At 46.7% G+C, this 21,245-nt stretch overlaps 1 protein-coding gene across 4 annotated transcripts in view; it reads right to left on the reverse strand.

The window, feature by feature from the left end:
• Nucleotides 1-21,245, reverse strand: part of SLC20A2 (solute carrier family 20 member 2) — a 115,550-nt gene that overhangs the window by 59,103 nt on the left and 35,202 nt on the right. Inside the window, exons 1-2 of one of the 4 annotated variants that reach the window (XM_019953369.2) lie at nucleotides 20,390-21,208; nucleotides 18,449-18,743 (exon numbers count right to left, since the gene is read on the reverse strand). The exons of the other annotated variants lie outside the window; for them this stretch is intronic. The gene's annotated coding sequence lies outside the window, so the exon portion shown is untranslated. Of the gene's footprint in view, nucleotides 1-18,448; nucleotides 18,744-20,389; nucleotides 21,209-21,245 lie in introns of those variants that run through there. 4 annotated transcript variants of the gene reach the window in all.

The raw sequence follows: 21,245 nt of genomic DNA on the forward strand, positions 1-21,245 counted from the left end.
CTGGTAACAGCGACGCTAAGACGTGCAAAGTGGAACAGAAGAGGCCGGGACATCGGCCCAGCCCTGAGTGTCCCTGCCCCCTCCTTTTCTCTCTACTATTAAAGGGGAGCACCCGTTTCTCCCACGTGCAGGAGGGGACGAGCCCAGGCCAGGTCACCCCGGTCCACCCCAGTCTACAGCTGCCCTGGGCAAGTCACGTCCACGCCGCGTCTGAGAAGCGGGAGGAAGGGCACACAGCACAGTGGTGTGTGCGGTCCCGGCTCAGCACAGGGGCCGCGCATGGCAGAGAAAGGCCTGGGCGATGGGCAGGAAGCCTGGGGCCTGAGCCTGGCCCTGCTGCCAACCCGCGACGTGACCACAGAGAAATCTTGTTTCATCATCTGCAGAGGGGAGACAGTAACAACACATGGACTTTTTGGAATTATTGTCAGAGTCAAATCCATTTTTATCAAAGTGTTTGCGAGTCGTGGTTGGCTGCAAGCAACTTGAAGTTATTGGTTATCGGGGCAGTCACAGGGAGAACAAGAGTGTAAGCATCCAAAATCCTTCGAGAAGGGTCTTCCTCACTCACCCGGCCCCACCTCCCTCGAGGGCTGCTCTTCTTCCTGCTGTACAAACTCTGGCCTTGTCTTTGCCTAAAGACTGACATGCACCGTAAGCCTCAGGAACTGCCTGGAGGGGTGGACGGAGGTGAAGGGGTAGAGAGACGAGAACTCGAAAAAGTGCTAGGAAAAAAAATCCACGCAAAATGGGAAAGCCATTTTGGAAGAGAACGCGGGGGTTTCTCATACCCTAAAGCATATGCTTCCTGTGCAAGCCAGCAGACGCGAGAGAAATGGAAACACACAGGTCTACACAGGACACTCTATGTTCTCTCGCGAGTAGTTGGTGTTACTATGCGTGTGTCAAAACTTACGCAACTGTACACTGACCGCTGGTGGGCTTGCCTGTACATAAATTATGCTTCAGTGAGGCTGCTTAGAAGATAACACTGGAATATAAAAACACGTGTGGTGATGGATGCATTAACTAACTGTGCGGGGATGGATGCGTTAATCAACGAGAAGGGAAGAATTCTTTTGCAATGTATATGTATAAAAACACATAAAACCAACACAGGGTGCACTTCATATTGTAATATTTAAATGATAATCTTACCACTTTATCAATTATACCTCAACAGAGCTGAGGGGGATGAAAAGAAAACAATACAATTCAGATTTGGTATTTTCCCTTCCTGCCACACCGTCCAGCTGAGATGAAGTATAAAAGCTAAACAGTTTAAAAAAAAAAAAAAAAAAGAGCAGCAAGGAAAGAAGGAACATTCCAGCTAAACGCAGTGCAACCAGCCAGTGCGGCCAGAGTCAGGGGCAAGCCGTCATCCTTGCTCCAAGCAGTGGCATCGAGAAGCAGAGAGCTAACGAGACCCGAGGAGGGGCTGCATCCCAGGGAAGTCCTCCAGAGAGGGACTCGGACACAGCTTTTCTGAGGTCAGAGATGAGAGAGGAAGGCCCACAGCCAGGATCACCCACTGACCGCCCTTCAGGATGGGCATCGAGCGTTTCTACAGAGAAAAGAGCACGGGTCGTCCCGTGGAGACAAGTCTCCATCCCTTCCACAGGAGCCAAACAGAGGTCAGGGCATTTCATGAGCATTTGAGGTCAGGGCATATACAAGCCATTTCGGCTGAAAATCACATCTGTGGAGGGCCACGGGCTGGAGATGCGTGACGTCTAAATTTGTGGACATCTCGCGTACCGAAGTTTCTGGGAGGTCAGTTCCAGTAAACGAGCGGATTTGTGGACATCTCGCGTACCGAAGTTTCTGGGAGGTCAGTTCCAGTAAACGAGCGGATGAGATCATAAAAGTGTCACCTTGTTTGCAACTCCGACACCAAGTTCTAAAGTCAGTCCTGTAATGTCATCCCCCGTAAGTACAGTCAGAAGTGATTTACACAGTTCCGAGTGACAGTGTTTGGTTTCGCACGCAGAATGGTGCTCGCACACTTGCCAGGCTGGGCCAGAGGCGGGGCCAGCCAGGTCCTCTACCTGGAACAAGGAGGACTCAGGCGGGGAACGGGTGTTCTTTATGACGTGACTCTCAATGGTTAAAAAAACCAATAATATGAAATGTGAATAAACACTCGTGTACAAAGATGTTTAATCCAGTGTCATCTATTACCATCGTGAGAAAAGAGGAGACCGCCTAACTTTCCTCAGCCAGATAGGAGAACGGCTGAGGAGGCACGGCTGACTTCTAAAGATGAAGTTTTATGTAGTCACTAAAATGGTGTAACGTGAGAGCTTTGCATGACAATGGAACACAGTAATAATGCTGAGTGAAAAAGGAGTTCACACAATGGCCTAGGCCACACTGCAGCTGTGCTGAAGAATGCACCAGTCATGGGACTGAAGACACAGGCCCAAGTTTAGAGCAACTCCGGGGGTTCTTTACATTTTTTTTTATTACTAAAATTTTCTACCATGAGCAATTACTACTTGTATTATTGAAAAAAATGCCTACAAAACAGTACAAAGAAAAGAACATTTTCCCCCCGCCCAGGTTAGGAATGTAACACCAAAATAAGCTTAGTTTTTCCTAGTAAACAAAATGAATTTCATATGAATCTGCCTGTTTTTCGGCCTCTGAGATTTCTTTCTTCCTTACAACCCACGACTTGAGCTGTATGAACAGTTCTGTTCTCTTGATTTCTCTTGTCTGTTTCTCACTCTCAGGGCCGTCTCTCCATTCCCGCCTGAGCCCTGGGGGCACGGGTCTCTGCGTGGTCTGGGGCCTCCCGTGTATGGGAGTCTGAAGGTCCCTCCTCGGTCACACCTGTTCCCTCTCTGGTCTCTTCTCTCACCTTCCTGATGAGTCTCTGGAGGTTCTGGCTGCCAGGACTGAACTTCACCCAAGAATAAGAAACTGTCCTGATGGTCCAAGTACTTCACAGTATTTGAGGGTACCTATGTGATTAACTATTTTAGCCTACCTTGGTTCAGAGACTTAGAGAACATTCGAGTCTGAAGGTACTTAGTTCAGTTCAGTCGCTCAGTCGTGTCCGACTCTTTGCTACCCCATGGACTGCAGCAGGCCAGGCCTCCATGTCCATCACCAACTCCTGGAGTTTACCCAAATCATGTCCATCGAGTCAGTGATGCCATCCAACCATCTCATCTCTGGCGTCCCCTTCTCCTCCTGCTCTCAATCTTTCCCAGCATCACAGCCTTTTCCAGTGAGTCAGCTCCTCGCATCAGGTGGCCAAAGTACTGGAGTTTCAGCTTCGGCATCAGTGCTTCCAATGAACACCCAGGGCCTTCAGAGTCGTCTGTTCTGATTTTGGTCCTTTTGAAGATGTGACTGTCCTCACTGGAAGTGCAGGTTGTGACGACCCACTCACTCCACAGGAGGTGCCCCGAGGAAAGCAGCGCAAGTGATGCCCTGGGGAGGTATCCATCAGACCTTCTCAGTGACACTGGCTTCTGCCCTGGAGCTGGGATGCCTTGAAGTCCTGGCCTCCGCAGGGAACGGGAGGGCAGAGTCGATGGGGAAAGACGAGAGAGTGACAAAGACAGCGGATAACCAGGAATGCTGCAGAGCCTGCATCCTGGAACGTTTTCAAGGTTCGATGACGTCTCGAGTCCTGCGCATCATCCAGAGACCACAGGGCCGGGAAGAGGCAGTTTAGCTTGGAACCATGAACCACAGGATTGTCCTGTGGGGAAAGCGGGTGGAAAGCTCTGACCCTCTCTTGAGCCGTGCAGTCAGCAGCCTTCATGAGTTTATGCAACGTGAACCCACTTCTTCTCGTCCCCCAGCAACAGTTTCCACTGCAGAGCCTGTGGGCTCAGCCCTCATTCCTGGTACAGTCAGTCTCCCTCTGCATTCCTGTCATTCTGACATTTAAATTTCTTCTGGGCTTATAAAGCATTTGTGTTATTTAGATGTTTTCCACACAGCCTTTTGCTCTCTGGGAAGGCGCTGGCTAAACCTAGTAAATAAGAACATATCTTTTTTAAAGGATAAAGAAATAAAAGCAAAATTCATTCAAATGAGATAGAGTTAAAAGAGTTGAGATGATCTGACCTATAGAAGGAAAGATCTAGGAGGTCCTACCTGACTTACATGAAAAATATTTCTTAAAAACTGAAAGATCGCCTCGGGACGTGTAAGTGAGACTGCCTTGTGTTCAAATGGGATTTGACTGAGTGATGGGTTAAAGTAAGAAAACTTTTATCTGTTGTTTCCACTTTAAATGGATAATTGAGTGAGTCCACGTAAAGGCTCATTTCAGTTCAGTTGCTCAGGCGTGTCTAACTCATTGAGACCCCATGAACTGCAGCACGCCAGGCTTCCATGTCCATCACCAACTCCCCAAGCTTGCTCAAACTCATGTCCATCGAGTTGGTGATGCCATCCAACCATCTCATCCTCTGTCGTCCTCTTCTCCCGCCTTCAATCTTTCCCAGCATCAGGGTCTTTTCCAATGAGTCTGTTCTTCACGTCAGGTGGCCGAAGGATTGGAGTTTCAGCTTCAGCATCAGTCCTTCCAATGAATATTCAGGACTGATTTCCTTTAGGATGGACTGGTTGGATCTCCTTGCAGTCCAAGGGACTCTCAGGAGTCTAATCTAACACCACAGTTCAAAAGCATCAGTTCTTCAGCTCTCAGCTTGCTTTATGGTCCAACTGTCACATCCATACATGACTACTGGAAAAACCATAGCTTTGGCTAGACAAACCTTTGTTGGCAAAGTAATGTCTCTGCTTTTTAATATGCTTTCTAGGTTGGGCATAGCTTTTCTTCCAAGGAGCAAGCGTCTTTTAATTTCATGGCCGCAGTTACCATCTGCAGTGATTTGTGAGTCCAAGAAAATTAAGTCTGTCACTGTTTCCATTGTTTCCTCATCTATTTGCCATGAAAAGGCTATCAAGAGAAAATATAGTATCAGCCCCTCTTTATCTAATTGGAGATACAGCAGTCTTTCATCGTTAATAAGAAAAGCTACACTCAGATAGGAGGAGAAAACTTTGTAACTCAATGGGTTGCCGCACAGTGAAATGAGCTCCCACCGGAAATGTGGAATTACCTGCAGTGGAGATTTGAAAAATAGGTTGCGACCACCTTGCCAGAGTGTTTTAAGTGCAATACTGCTTGAAACCCAAGGACAAGAACAGCTGAGCCTTATATTATCTATTTCTACTCCCAGACAGAAACGGCCTCTGAACATCTTTCCCTTTCTGTATGCACTATAGACACAGATTCCTTCCAAATATTCTAGGTCACCTGTTTTTGTTCACTCGTAACCAAAAACAGATTTGCTTTCAGGAGCAAATCACTTAATATCCTTTCTATCAACTGGCAAACCTAAGGCTCACTTGTTCTATTCTGTGCCCTGAAGTGTTGGGCTGCTTGGCCAAGTCCCAGGAGCTATATTAGGGAAATACTTTCCCTTCAGCCACGGTTGAAAATGGAACTATGTGTATAAATAGACATCTTGCTTCTTACATATTTATTTGCCAATTTTACTCCGAGTATAATGCAAGTTCAATAAAAATGTGAATGATACTTATAAAAACATTGATTCCTGCTACCACTACATATTATTTCCATTACTGGAACATTAATATAAATGGAAGAGTTGATAGATGAAGATTATTATCTTAACTATTATCCATGCTCAGTTTACAGCCCCGTATTTCTTATTTTCATCCCAGAGGTTCTTAAGCAGAAGCAAGAGAGGACGAATAAATAAATATTAAAATGACTTAGTTGGGCTTTTTCTCTCTTCAAGGGAGCAAAGTCCATTCAAGTCTCTGAAGTACCTCATCAGAAGGCAACAAACTTGATTCAATCCCACCAGTAAGGGCAAAATAGTAATGTAAAGCAGCCTAAACAAGGCAGTGAGTCTATAAGTTTGGTTGGTAAGTCAGGTGAAAATTTAGCAGTTCTTCATACCTCTGAGACTATGAAATTAAAGTCTTGTTACTCAATTTAGAGGGGCTTTCCTGGTGGCTCAGCAGTAAAGAATCGACCCACCAAAGCAGGACACATGGCTGCGATCCCTGGGTTGGAAAGATCCCCTGGAAAACAAAACAACTACCCACTCCAGTATTCTTCTCTGAGAAATTCGATGGACAGAGGAGTCTGGCAGGGTACAGTCCAAAGAGTCGGACACAACTTAGTGACTAAACAACAACAATTAAATGAAGAAACCATAAGCATTTGCTTGATATCACCTTCAAAAAACCATAGAGACAGAAGTTTTTTAAAAAGGACAGTTTATAAGATGCCTTTGAAAATGATTTCCCGATTCTGAGAGTGCTCCTGTTGCTTCATTCCTCATGTACGGTTAAGATAGAAACTTCCCAGGGCAAGTCAGTAGCTCCGTTTGTCTGTTTCTTTTAGAAAACTTAGAGCTAGGAAGGCGCTTGTATGTGAACATACGGAGCTTTCTTATAATAACCAGAAAGCCACCAGATATAAGCTGCTCTTCCATGATGTATGAAATCAGTTAAGAGAATAGAAAGCAACACATACTGTCTTTTATCATCACCTACTTCGGCACCTTTACTGCAGCTCCTGGGTGTATTCCAATTGCTGTCTGGTGTTGCTTCCTTTCAGCCTACTGAACCGAACTTGTTTTAGTATTTCTCGGAAGGCGGACCTGCCAGCAGGGCATTCTCCCAGTCTTTATTTACTCGCTGATGCTCCTGTTTAGAAAGACAGCTCCCCAGGACACAGGCTTCTCTTAGCACTTTCCTGGGCTCTCTCACTGCTGCCTGGCCGCCACTGCTGTGAGAGTCCCTGGGCTTCCCCCAGACGCCCTGAGTCACGTCCGCCTCTCTGCATTCCCACTTTCTCTTCATCTTTCAGCATTTTGACTGCAGTATGCCTGGGTGTGGATCTCTCTGTGTTCATCCTAATGGGCATTTGTTAAGCACTCTGGGTGTGCAGATACTGTCTCTCATCAGCTTTGGGGATGTGCCAGCCACGGCTTCTTTGACAGTGTTTTTCTGCCCTTTCTCTCGCTTCTGCTTCTGGTATTCCTGCTGGGACTCTTCATAGTGGCCCATGTTTTTCTGAGACTCTGTTCATTTTCCCTCATTCCTTTTTTCTTTCAGTTCTTCAGACTATGTAACTTCTACCACTCCATCTTCAAATTCGCTGCTTCTCTCTTCCGAAAATGCAAATCTACTGTGGAGGCTCCTGATGAGTTTTTCATTTTGGTTACTGTACTTTTCAACTCCAAAATTGCCATTTAAAAAAAAAAAGTTTTAAGTGTGATTAAAATAAGCATAGAATTTACCATTTAACTATTTTTAAGTGTATAGTTCAGTGACATTAAGTACATTCACATCACTGTGTAAACATCACAACCATCCACTTATAGAACTTATCTTACAAAACTGAAACTCTGTACCCATTAGACAGTAATTTTCCATTCTTCAGTCTCTGTGAATCTGACTGTTCTAAGTGCATCACATGAGTGAAATCATACACTATTTGTCTTTTTGTGAGTGTCTTATTTCACTTAGCATAATATCTTCAAAGTTCATCCTTGTTGCAACGCGTCAGAATTCCCTTTTATTTTTAGGCTGAATAACAGTCCATTGTATGTATGGACCATATCTTACTTATCCATTCATCTGTTGATGGACTTCTGGGTTGCTTCTACTTTATGGCTATTGTGAATAATACTATTAAAACGGTGTACAAATATCTCTTGGAGTCCCTGCTTTCAGTTCTTCTGGGTATACAACCAGAAGCAGAATTGCTGGGTCAGATGATGAATCTGTTAATTTTTTCAGGCAGCAGCTACACCATTTTACATTCCCACCAACAGTGCACAAAAGTTCTAGTTTCTCCACATGCTGTTTTCTCTGTTATTATTTTTCAGGAGAAGTCATCCTAATGGACATGAGGTGATATCTCACTGTGGGTTTGATTTTCACTTTTCTAGTGATTACTGTTGGTACATCTTTTTATGTGCTTGCTGGCCATCTGTATGGAGAAATGTCTATTTAAGTCCTCTGCGCAGTTTTGAATCAGTTTATTTTTCTGTTGTTTAAGTTGTAGGAGTTCTTCATATATGTATATTGTGGATACTAGCCCCTTATCAGATATATGATTTACAAATATTTTCCCCCATTCTGTAGGTTGGCTTTTCACTCTATTGCTTGTGTCCTTTGCAGAAACGTTTAATTTTGCTGTAGTCCAATTTATCTATCCTTACTTTTGCTTTTGGTGTCATAACTACATTTGGTTCTTTTTTTTTTTATCATTTCTCTCTCTTTTAAGGATAGTCTCTATTTGATGAGTCACTGCCACCAATTTTCCTTGAATTCTTTCAGAATAGTTTATTTTAGATTTTGAACTAAGATAATATAATAATAGCTGCTCTGAAGTCTCTGTCTGCTAAGTTCAATAAATGGGCCCCTCAAAAGCAGTCTCTCCTGTCTGCTTACTTCTCCTGTGTATGTATCACACTTTTCGGTTTCTCTAACATGTCTCATAATTTTTTCTTGAAAAATGGACATTTTACAAAGGACAACTTATATTGTAGCAACTCTGGTTACTGGTACTCCCACCCCCAGAGGTCTGTTGTTATTTGGCTGTTCACTTGGCTGGACGACTTTGGTGACATCTCCTTTCCCTACAATGTGTAGCTGTTGCTGTGCCTGCTCAGATTTCCCCCCACGTCTTTGAATTGTAGTCTGGCTTGCTAGAAATCACCCATGGGACAGCATAAGCTACTTACAGGTCAAAGGTTGTGCTTAAGCCCCCTTAGCTAGTGAGATTTCCAGGCTCTACCACGACGTCTGGGGCTTAGAGACTACTTTGCTCAGACAGCAAAGGATGGAGGGAGCATCTGAAAGCCAAGGGGCAGCACAAGGGTAATTGCTGGAGAGCTGGGGTTATTCTGTATCCTGGCTGGGCTGGTGGCATAAACCCCCGAGCATGTGTAAAACCTCATTCAGCTGTACACCAGAAAAAGTGAATTTTGCTGTATGTAAATTTTTAAGTGACTGGATTTGCCCTTTAAGAAAAGATACTTCTACACCTGGAGTCAGATCCAATTGATCACTTGAGTTCTTGAAAGGAGACAAAAACCAAATCTTTCTTATTATATGATCACCTACTGGAATCATTTCGTCTCAGAACACATATACAAACTAAAAACCAGATCCTTCTAGTACTTAATAATTAGCATGATAATGCACGATAACTGCTGCATGATAATGTCAAGCTTTTCTACCTGGCCAAAGAAGTCTCTTCTGGATTAGACTTCAAGTCATTTTTCTTCAAGTCAAAATTCTGGATTCCCTTAATTGTTACTGACAAGGCTCACAGAGCCTGAAGACATTATGACTTAAAAGATAGGGGGAATATCAGAAAAATGTCCACAAAAGTAGAGATGGCAAAAATCAGGCCTGACAGAGGAGGTGTGAGGGTGGGCGTGCTGCCTGCCAGGTGCCCAGGGATTCTCGACTCCACTTGGCAGGCTGAGGCACAAAGTGATGGGCCATCCCAGCGAGCCCCCATCCCTGCTCCACCACCACTTCAATTTCAGGTCAGGTTGAAAACAATCCCTCTTCCTTTTAAAAACCTTCTTACTCGTTGATGAGTTCATTTATAATTCCCAGCCACCTTGCTACGCTGAGTACAACCATATCTTCTCATTTCCGATTTCAGTCTTCAGAGAAAAGACAGAAACAAACAAACAAAAAACAGATGAACAAACAAAAACAAAACAAAACAAAAAGGAAAATGAACTCGGTCCAAGTTTTTAAGCCAAGATTCAATGACCCTTTCCCTGGACAGCCATCAGCTTCCTGCCTTTTCTAACAGAGCCCAGAGCCTCAGGAAATACTTTTTTCTGCTTTCTCTCTTCTAAAAAGGTGCTCTCTTCCTTCATGCTAATCAACTGGCAAAGCCTTCTGTCAATCAAACTGTAACTTCCGACTTACTCATCTTGATACAAGTCTGTGCTCCCACCCAACGCAGGAGCAATCTGTGACTCAACGGAAGTTGGACCCACTTGGCAGCGAGGATGTGCTGATGTGGCCGCCATCGACATATCCTCACCGGGAACAGAGCTCCATCCACTGGCTATCTGACTATTTGGGTTAAACAGTTCACCCACTGCTCCTTTCCCCTCCCCTGCCCAGAGAAGAAGATGATAAATCCATGTGGGATGTGTCTTTACTTCCTGGGGAAGGTGAGAGCATGGAGAAGGATTACAAGATTATTTCAACCATACCATTGCAGGAGAATGAGGCAAAGATGATGAAGAAAGGAAGGAGAGGACGAGGAGAAGGACGCTCCTTGTAAGGATGAAAACAGTAAGAAGGAAACCTGAAAAACCAGCTCTCTGGGCTCCCAGGACTCTGGGAAAGACTCCTGATGAGTAACAAAGGCTCTGAACCAAAGGTTAGGCCACAATGTGATCCATCTGGCTTCCCGAGGCGCTTTTGCTTTAAGTTTAAGGTTATCAGTCTCGTTGAAAGTGGATTCAACTCAATCTCAACCCAGACCTCTGTCGCCAAGTGAACCTGGTGATGGATCCATTCATTCTGGTCAAGGCTTAGCGTCTGAACAGACTTCAAAGGGAACCCTTTGCCACAGCCATCAAAAGTATTCTTTCATGTCACCATACAAAGTGGGTAGAAAGGGAGGCCTCCTGTTATGGCTCAAGAATTTCTTAAGGCAAGTACCACCAATACCAAAACAATTCCCCCAAATACCCTTCCGATTAAGACCATAAGGACACGCCAGGAACATCTGGCAGCAGTAACCTAGCAGCAGATGCTCTCTTATGCCGTTATCACCTCGGCTAATGCTGCCGAGATGCACGCAGAGGCCACACAGATAAGTGCTGCGTAAATACGACCCAAAGCCCACGGCCATGGTTCCACCCTCTGCTATTCTGGGCCTAAGTGAATAATATTAACGCTAGGCATACTATTTTTAATGACTTTAAGAAATACGTTTTATTTGCCAGTTCCCTGCCTTCCCTCTCCACATAACACTGCTACTGCTGCTGCTGCTAAGTCGCTTCAGTCTTGTCCAACTCTGTGCGACCCCATAGACGGCAGCCCACCAGGCTCCCCCCTCCCCGGGATTCTCCAAGCAAGAGCACTGGAGTGGGTTGTCACGTCCTTCTCCAATGCATGAAAGTGAAAAGTGAAAGTGAAGTCGCTCAGTCGTGTCCAACTCTTAGCAACCCCATGGACTGCAGCCTACCAGGCTCCTGCATCCATGGGATTTTCCAGGCAAGAGTACTGGAGTGGGGTGCCATCGCCTTCTCTGTGAACCTGGCCAAACTGAGGTTCGTGGGACAGTTCACGGAACGTCTGGAGCACTGAGGTCACAAAGCAGACCCCTGCCGGACGCCCTTTCGCCTGTGCCTGGAACACGTGCGCTCAGTGGTGCCCGTGGACCATAGCCCACCAGGCTCCGCTGTCCATGGGACTCCCCAGGCAAGAACACTGGGGTGGGTTGCCATTTCCTTGTCCAGGGGACCTTCCCGACCCAGGGACGGAACGCATGCCTCCCTGCACCAGTGAGCAGGTTCTTCACCACCAGCACCACCTGGGAGCCCAGTGTGCACGCACAGGAAATTTCTGGTGCGTGCAGAAAAGGGGGAAGGCAACGAGGAACACTGCCCCTAGCCCACCCCCGCAGGATGACCACCGTTTCTGTGCACACTTGGGTGTGCTCGCTTTATCCACAGGGGGAGGTATTCATTACGCAAGTCACTGAGAGGCCACTGATGAATCAAGTAAAATATAAAAGTCAAAATAAAAATGAATTACAACAGTTCTGCTTTGAAAAGAAAGGTTTTCCTTATTTCACAAGTCATATATGCTCACTGAAGAAAAAAGCCTAAAATACAGGTAACCAGAAAGCCAGGGGAAAACATGAGCTCATTCCTACAGCTAACTGCTGTCATATTTGGGGCACTGCATTATTTTTTATGTGCATATAAATGCCTTCCTTTTAAACAAGGAATTAAAGCTATGAATACCCATTTGAAAAATGAGCTGATACGTAAGCTTTTTTGTTACCTGCTAGTTTTACTCCATATACATCTAACACCATCATTTCAAACAGCTGCAGCGTGCTGCATTATGGGGCAGCACCATAAATTATTTGGCTTCCCTGGTGGCTCAGATGGTAAAGAACCTGCCTGTGATGTGGGAGACCCGGGTTTGATCCCCGGGTCAGAAGCATCTCTTGGGGAAGGGAATGGCTACGCACTGCAGTATTCTTGCCTGGAGAATCCCGTGGACAGAGGAGCCTGGCGGACTACGGTCCATGCACCTTATTAGGTTGTTTCTGGGGATCTTTGAATTATTAGGTCAGTAATTCTTTCTAATTAAAAACTAAGGAGTTTTCCTTTTCTCTCCTTTCAAAATAGTTAGTTTTTGATTCAACAACTGCCATGAGATAAAGCTAATCCCAAATGACCTAACCATTCTCATTTGTAATGACACGTCTCTGGACTAGATATGACTGACTTTAGAAACAAAATTATTGTTGCCAGGGTGAAAATACCCAAAGAAAGACTATTCCGTCACTTTTCTTTGTATAGACATGAAAATAGCCTTTGCCTGCTATTGTGAAGAACCAAATCAACTAGCCACTGGGCATTTCCTCTATTGGATATATAGTTACTGAGAGTTCAGGAGTTTAAAAGACAGTATGTTCAATTCAGGGGCAGAACCAAGGTGTTCAGAGTCGGCCGTCTCTGCTTCTGAACTGCTGAGATAAACCTGTGTTCTCTGGGTGCAACCAGAACATGGATCAGGCCTCACATACGGTGTGCGTGACACGGGACACAGGCGTGGGACATGACGGTGCACGCGCCCTCACGTCTGAGAAGTCCGTTTGTTCCAAGATAACAAGGTCTGAGGACTCGGTGACAACTCGCAGAATGCACCTGCCACCTCCACCCTCTGTCTCCCGTGACGGGGCACAGTGGGGTCCGTGCCACACTGCCCTCACCTGAAGGAACGCGGACTCCTCTGCAAACGTTTGTTCCATCTGACACCTGGAGGCTGGAGATGGGCACCTCGATCTATTGTGTTAGTGGGTCTCCCCCGAGCTGGGGCACGGGGGCCTGTTTACCCTGTTGTTTTACATCTGCAGCAAACAGCCAGCCAGACACACAGTAGGCGCTTCACGCAAATAAACAGTGAATCATTCCATTCACTGTTTATTTGGGAACAAACGCTGAGGGTGCCCCCGTTCCAGCTCTCAGGGCCGAGCTCCGAGGGCCTCGGGGCTGGGCCCAGGCTGGACACGGCCTCTCTGGGGACAGCAGCCCACTCCCGCTGTGACACTTTCTAGGCAGCACTGTCAGAACATGTCCTCAGGGAACCCTTCCTTCACTTGGATCGCAGACAGCGCTGATTGTCCCAAACGCCATACAGGGTGTAACGGACGGACAGACACACTCTCCAGAGTTTCTGCTTTCCACCCCAGACCACTCCTGCAAGCAAATCACACAGGAAGAATGTACAAAAGGGCAAAGACCACGGAACTGAGATGCATCTGTATTACGTGCAAGGTGGAGGGCGGGGAGGGACGCTTAGGCCGGAGCATCTGGACTGGGGAGGCCGCAACGGCGAGCCGCGCAACTCTAGGTCATTCATCACGTGGATGGAGGCAGGGCACCTGTGGCCTTGGACACTACGATGGAATGATTCACTGCTTATTTGCATGAAGCGCCTACTATGTGTCTAGCGGGCTGTTTGTTGCAGATGTAAAACAACAGGGTAAACAGGCCCCGTGCCCCGGCTCGGGGGAGACCCACTAACACAATAGATCGAGGTGCCCCTGTCTTCAGCCTCCAGGTGTCAGATGGAAGTCCCCATGCAAGCATGGGTCACGTTCCCGCAGTGCAAGGGACACCGAGGGAGGAGTGGGGTAGGGTCACACTTCCCCCCCAGCCTCCCTGCTTCTGAAAGGGAGATGAGTCCCCCCTTACATGGGGACTGTCACAGCAGCCTGTGACATGGAGGGGCCATGGACTAACATCAAAGGGCACCCATTTTCACCACTGCTCAAACTTGCCCACCGGTGGCTGCTGAAAAGGCCCGAGGAGAGGAGACAGTCTGTTCAATGGTGCGCTGTACAGAGCAGAGATGGCGACACCTGACAGCACAGCGTGACTGCATCGGCCTCTCATCTGCTCCCCATCTGACGTGGGCAGGGTCCTGACTACTGAGCTCACAAAAGTAACTGCAAAATTCTCCTGGTTAATTATTAGTCTTCTCGAAGTGACGGGAAATACAGAGAGGAGGAAAGGCTGGCGGGGACTCAGGTCGTTTAACTCCTGACTTCGGATGGAATACTGAAAACCCTGCAAATCAGACCCAGGTTTTGACAGCTTCAGGAAAACACCTTACCTCTTCCAGTACCCCAATTCCCCGTTTTATAACTGTTCTCTGTCTGCACCTTGTCCAGGGGACCTCCAACTTCATCTGAATCACTTGGGGAGTGAGTTAAAACACAGATTGCTGGGCTATCCCCTCTCCCCATAGTTTCTGAATCAACGGTTCCTGGGTGGGGCCTGAGAATGTGCACTTTTCACTAGCTCCCAGGTGGGGCTAAGGCTGGCTGCATCACGAGAGCCACGGTTCTGCCCTAACCGTCACTGGACCAAAGCCTTACATCCTCAACAAGCTGGACACCAGCTGGCCTCTGTACGCTGGCCCTGGAATACAGATGCCGGAATAACAATTCAAGAGCCCCCGCTGGTCATTTTTTTTCTCCTCTTGGCTAAATAATAGAAGTTCCTAACCTCTTTTATAGGCATCGTTTTTCAGCTCTTTAATCATTTCTGAGGTTCTCTGTCGAGCTCTCTCTGAAGCCCTTTTAGCTGTGGGGCTGTGAACTAGGCCTGGAGCCTTAGTCAGAGATGGGATGAGGTTGAACATAAAGGGAAAATGACTCACACACATCCTCCTGGGTATTAATCTCTCACATCCGCGCCTGCCTTATGAGTGCCCTCTGATTCATGCCATTCTGACTCCTTTATGGGCTGCAGTAACACCAGGTTGACCTTGGGAAACGCCTTTCTTCCAAGAAGCTCAAAGCCTCTCTCTAACTAATGTAACAGTTGACCCAACATCCCCAACTGGGCGAAGTAACCTGTTCAATTGTGTATCGGTTTTTAAGAGGGAGAGAAAGTCTGGAACCCAAATATCAGATTTCTACGCAAATATCCCCGTATGGAGAAAGATGCTCCTTACGTTTGTAACATGTTTGAACGTGTAGGTGGTTCATGCACGGGCTAGACGGTGCTCTGGGTGTTCCTGGGGGAATAATGGACCTAACAGGAGCTTCCAGGTGGCCCAGTGGTAAAGAATCCACCTGCCAACGCAGGAAACGCAAGAGACGCAGGTTCGATCCCTAGATTGGGAAGATCCCCTGGAGGAGAAAATGGCAACCCACTCCAGCATTCTTGCCTGGAAAATCCCATGGACAGAGGAGCCTGGTGGGCTACAGTCTCTGGGGTCGCAAAGAGTTAGACACGACTGAGCAGCTGAGCGTGCACATGTGTCAAGCTGCCTCCGCTACAGATGAATAACAGGTGCTTTCCAGCTGCAGGTGAAGCTCCTGATCCCCTTCCCTGTGTGGGACTCACCACAGTGACCCTGGGCTGTGGACCGGGCCCTGGGGGCCTCTCACCTCCATCCCTTCCCCAGCTGCAGGGAGAGACAGGGGAGCAGAGCCCGGCGGCACTGCTGGCTGCCTGACCCCTACGAGGCAGGAGCCCAGATGGAGAGAGCAGCCCACGTGCCCCCGCCCCCGCCCCCGTGTTCTCCTTTTCTTCCTCTCTTCCTGGCTCTGCCAGTTCACTCAGTGTCAAGTCGGGCCCGCGCTCTGCGCCCCGCCTAACACGAGCACGTGGGCTCCTGGAGTATGGGAACCACGCTTTCTCTGTGCATTGTATGGCTCTGGGGGTGCTTCATACGCTAAATAACAACAGTCTCTCAGCACGTCCAGGGGCTCTTGGCATTCCTGCCGGGGCCCAGATCCTATTACCACACCCTTGTGCCCGAGACCCGCAGCGCGGAAGACACCCTCTGCTCACTGCTCCTTTCATGCCAGATGAAACAGTGGAAAACTCAGTGGATCAAGCCCTATTCCTGCAAGGTTTCCTTCTGAAAGAGAACATTCTAGAAGTGTGATCACTGAGCACCTGCATTAGGCTCCCAACCAAAGGGCAACCTGTTAGATCATTTCAGTTCCCTTCTGGCCGCACTGACAGAGGATAAAGGGGACCTAGAGAGAAGGCGCCTCTCTGCATTCCCGAAAACCCCTCAAAGCTTCAGAGCAGAAGGCTCTTCTCTAGGAATGAAATCCCAGGAAAAGCAATCTCCTGTGATCAGGAGTTGTCAGAGCCTCCAGGGCTAGGACTATTTTAAGAGGGGGAGGCTGAAGACAGGAGGGCAGGCGGCCAGGGAGAGCAGCTTAAGCAGGCTGGAGGACACACGTGCAGAGTCAGGTGCAGGGCGAGACGGGAAGCACAGGAGTGTCTGACACACGGCTGCACACGGCGGGAGCCGTGGGCTCCGGGTCCTTCCCCAGGCCACAGAACTGCCCGCGTTTCTCAGCATCTGGACCTCCTGCTGGTGACTGTGTGTTGAGCTCACTGTGATTGGTCACGGCCAAGGTCACAGTCAAGGTCACAAGCAGTCCGGTCTCTTCCCAGGAGCGCACTGAGACCCCCGTCCCTTCCTGGGAGACCCCTTCCTTTCCCCAGGCATCGGTGAGCCGCAGGAGGAGGGTCTCCGCTCCAGCAAACCCTCCTGACATTCCCACACCAACACTGACATCACCTCCTCTCCTGGCCACTCTCTCACGGCACATAAATCATGAAAACAAATACTCGGAAAGTGTTTACGAGCATTTTAGCAACTCCTCCTAAAAGCACATATGCTTCCTCGTAGTAAAAATACCTTGGGAAACATCCTTCTGTTAAATTTTTAAAAATGGACAAATCTTACACGGCTTTTTTTTTTTGCAGGACTAAACTACAGTTTAGTGGCTGAATAATAGCTGGAGGAGGATCTAACACCCAACCACAGTGTAACTCTAAAAACACTCCACTGAGACTCTGATGGTACTTCATTAACAGTTAAAAGAAAGAGAACAGTTACTTTCTTTGGATAAAAGTACATATTCCAAAGGAAATCCTGGAACAAAGTCCCTTCAACTGCTGAAGATGACATTACAGACTTTTCTGTTATAATTGCAATGAATTTGGACAGCAAATTTCTCTTCTGCTCAATAAAAAGACTTCAGTTAAAAAAAAAAAGTTTCCTTCCAAAAATAGACCAAGCCCTCAGTTCTATTTTCCCATCTTACATTCTTTTCCTACTAAATGTACCCTGAAACATTTCCTTTCATTGTTGGCACCTTGGGTTGTTGGGATTTAAAATCAGACAATACACAGCAACAAAGAAGTCTTTAAATAAAGCTTTCCAAATGGAAAAAGGCATCTAAGGGTATGCCTTCCCCTGGGCCCAGAGGATGGAGCCCTGATGCCTGGGAGCATTAGAACTGTTTCATTAAAATCGACATTCCCAGGGCTGGGGAGGGAATATACATGTTAATTGATAAAGGAATTCCTGCCAGGCTGTGTGTTATAAGCAAGTTATTTGGCATGAAGTCAGCGTCTTGTGAATTAAAACACACTTTGAACCAAGCCAGGTGATTCAGACGTAATTAAAATGATTCTACATTAAAATCTTTAGTTTTCCTCAGTCCAAACTTAAGTTGGCAATGACTTGTTGAATTAAGAGCAGTTGAGCTAGGGAATTTCCTGACCTTTGGTTAATTCTGATCCCTAACCCAATCTTCTAGAGGATAATTTCAATTACTTTTTCAAAGGCTTCCTCTTAAATTTATTTTATTTTTTAAGGGCTTCTCTTTAGACATGGGTCTATTTTTAGGCACCAAATCCTCCTTTAACAAAAACTACCTACACATTTCACAAAATTACATTTGACACTCCCATTACATCTGTACATAAACCTGTAGCTCACAGTAGGTATATCAGGAGTCCAATTTCAACATTTTCCCCCTCTAAGAGTTAGGTCACCACTGAAAATAAAGCTCAATGACACATCTTTCCATTAATCAAATATTTCAACAGATAAAGTATGCAACAATGCACGGATTGCTTTTGCAAAGATAAAAATAGTAAGAATCAAATACTTTCTCTTGGGAAAATCAAGTGAGGCAGGTTTCCTTTAGTGAGATATGTTTAAGGAAAAACCTTTGGCCACCCTTCTTAGCAGCCTCTAAAGCACTCAGCCCAGAGTTCCCCGTTTTCCCAAGAGATAAAATGACAATGGACAGCAACATGAGGGAGACCTTAGGGCGAAAAGAACAATGAGAAATCCGAAAGATTCAGCCGGTACTTACAAGAACTTTCAAAAGGAAGTGGGAACTGCAATCCTTCAGAGACCGCTCTCCGGATCGCCAACACAGTCTGAGTCTAAAATAGGCTTCTCCCACACTGGCCGAGAAGTCACATTTCAGCTTACTAACTTCTACTCGGGTAGACAGTTTTACAACTCATAGAACAAACCCCTGGCTAAAATTAACCGCACCGGCGCAGCCCGCAGGAACTCGCTGATCCGCATCATACGCGCCGGGATTTATTCACTGGGACAACATCGGTGTCCTCTTAATGGGAGCTCCGGCCAAGGGGCGTGCCCTGCGAACAATACAGAGCATCGTGATTATGCTAATTACTGAATGCGGTCCCCCGGTGCTATCTCCTTCCTCGCTGTTTTCACAAGTGCCGGCCCACGGAGAGGGCGAGCTCTTTTTCAGCACAGGCACTCACTGGATTTTTCAGCTCTTTCAAATCAGACAAAACTTTGGCAACAAGGTGGCAGTGCTGTGTGCTCTTCACAAGAAAAAAAAAAAAAAAAAGTCAAGGGACATTCAGTCAGATTATTTACACAGCACGATCAGACCTGGTACTGTTGTTTGGTCTGCTTAAGTTGTGTTTGACTCTTTTGTGACCCCCGTGGCCTGCAGCCTGCCAGGCTCCTCTGTCCATGTGATTTCCCCAGGCAAGCATACTGGAGTGGGTTGCCATTTCCTTCTCCAGGGGATCTTCCCTATCCAGAGATGGAACCCGCGTCTCCTGAACTGGCAGAGCCACCGGGGATGCCCAGATCTGGTCCTAAGTAAAACTGACCAGGCATCCAAGACACAGACCAATAAGTCTATCAACAAAGAACCTTAAACAAAAGTGTTTTTTCTCGCTACATAATGAACGAATTTATTTGCTCTCTGGCTTTGTCTTCTGCACCTCCCAAGGAGTTGCTATGAGGATTCAGGTTTACTAATAGACTACAGCTGAGACTAAACATCTCAAATATTCGCAAAAGCCATCATCCTTAGCAAGAAGCATTTTGAAGTGCATTTAACTGCCTGGCTGGCTAGAACTGGTCAACTGTCCTTTATAGGTGGCAGACCGTCTATAAATCCTATTGAAGCTCAAGTTGACAGTTAAAGACCCCAAGTACACAGCTGATATTCAAAAGAAAAGTAGAAGTGACATGGAACTTTCTTTGAAAAATACAAACTGCCTCAGTAAGCACAGGCTGGACCAAGGACACCAGACCCCTTAGTATCTACTCAAGATGGTTCACACTGGCTTGTTGTGGATATTTTAGTTCTTATATTTTGCTCTTATCGGCTATTTCATGAGAGATATCAAGGCATGAACATCAATCAAATCTCCGAACATCTCTGGGAGATGTCATTTTTCCATTTTGTTTTTTAAACATTTGGGCAAACAGGGAAATTCAACAGCTTGTTCCACGCTTTTCGCTAAGTCAACACGGGATTATTCCACCCCGCCTCCTAACCACTCCACGGCATGTCTTCCATACTAACTATTTAGCTATAATCCTGCAAATCTTGTCAGAGCTGTTTGTTTTTCTAATTTTAAAATGTCATATGCAGTTTAGATTTCAGCAGATTTATTTTGCTCAGCTCCCCAAATCCCAGGTCAACTGTGGTACAGGCAGGTGGCGCGGAACCGCAAGACCTGACCCTGTCCTTACAAAGCACCGGCCCAGGTGGCACGCCACCCAAAGCGGTGAACGGCTTGGTTTTCACTGGCATGAGCACAATCCCGCTTCTGGCTGTTTACAAAAACTGTGGCCTGCCAGGCCGGTTGTTTCCACCCCCAGAGCCCAGCTTTAGGCAGCGGAAGCCAGGACTTGCTCACCCCCCATGAGATGGTAGCTGCGCCCATCAACCGCCCCAACCCAAGTCCCTGCAGTGGGGCACCCCACCCTGAGCCCAGAGGAAAGAAGTTGGTACTTATCAAAGATGACTGACCTTGGATGAATACGATCAATTCTCTGTGATCCACAGCGAACTTACTCTGGAATTCTCAACAGCAAAGGAGGACATCGTGAGGCTATTTTCGATACAGTGATCCTTAACTTACTATGTCAGAGTGCAGTCAAAGAGCTTCTAAGCCAAACAGTACTTCTTCCCTCAACAAACAAAAAAGCCAATACACCATAAGCACCTATGCATTGAATCTGGCATCAGAGAGAAACAAGGGAGTGGATCCCACGTCCTGACGCTGAAGGCAGGGGACGCTGGGCAGTGCTCCAGTTCTTCACATGTCAAGTATGATGAGTATGACTACACTGTTTCTTTCAACAGTGGCCACACCTGTCCCAAGATCCAAGAACTGAAACATTCCAAAGTAAATAGTGTATCTTCCAGTGTCCATGAGTCACCCTCTGTTCCCTTTTTGTTAGCGAGAAGAATGTAGGAGTCAACTGTACTCTGTCCCGGGCATACCTATGACAGGAGAGAGAAATCTCTGGGCATCGTTTAAAAGTAAGGAAAAGCCTTCCTGTTCGAGGTCACACACTGTGGGGCGGGTGTGGGGGAGGGAGGCAGAGCCGCGCCAGTGAGGGGAGGTGATCTGTGGGTCTCCAGTCCAGCAGATCCAAGAAATCAAAACAAAAACTCAAGTTAATGAACTGACCTGGATAAGGACCCGCTGGAGCAAGCTACTTCTATAATTCAAAAATTTCCAGTCACGTTAAAAAAGTAAAAATAAACAGGTGAAATTAATTTTAATAATTTTTTAAATTGAACTCCATATATCCAAGATACGGTCATTTCAACATGTCACAAAAATAGCACACCTGAAACTAACCCACAACATCGTAAA

This window comes from Bos indicus, chromosome 27 (assembly GCF_029378745.1).
Source record: "Bos indicus isolate NIAB-ARS_2022 breed Sahiwal x Tharparkar chromosome 27, NIAB-ARS_B.indTharparkar_mat_pri_1.0, whole genome shotgun sequence".
NCBI lineage: Eukaryota > Metazoa > Chordata > Mammalia > Artiodactyla > Bovidae > Bos > Bos indicus.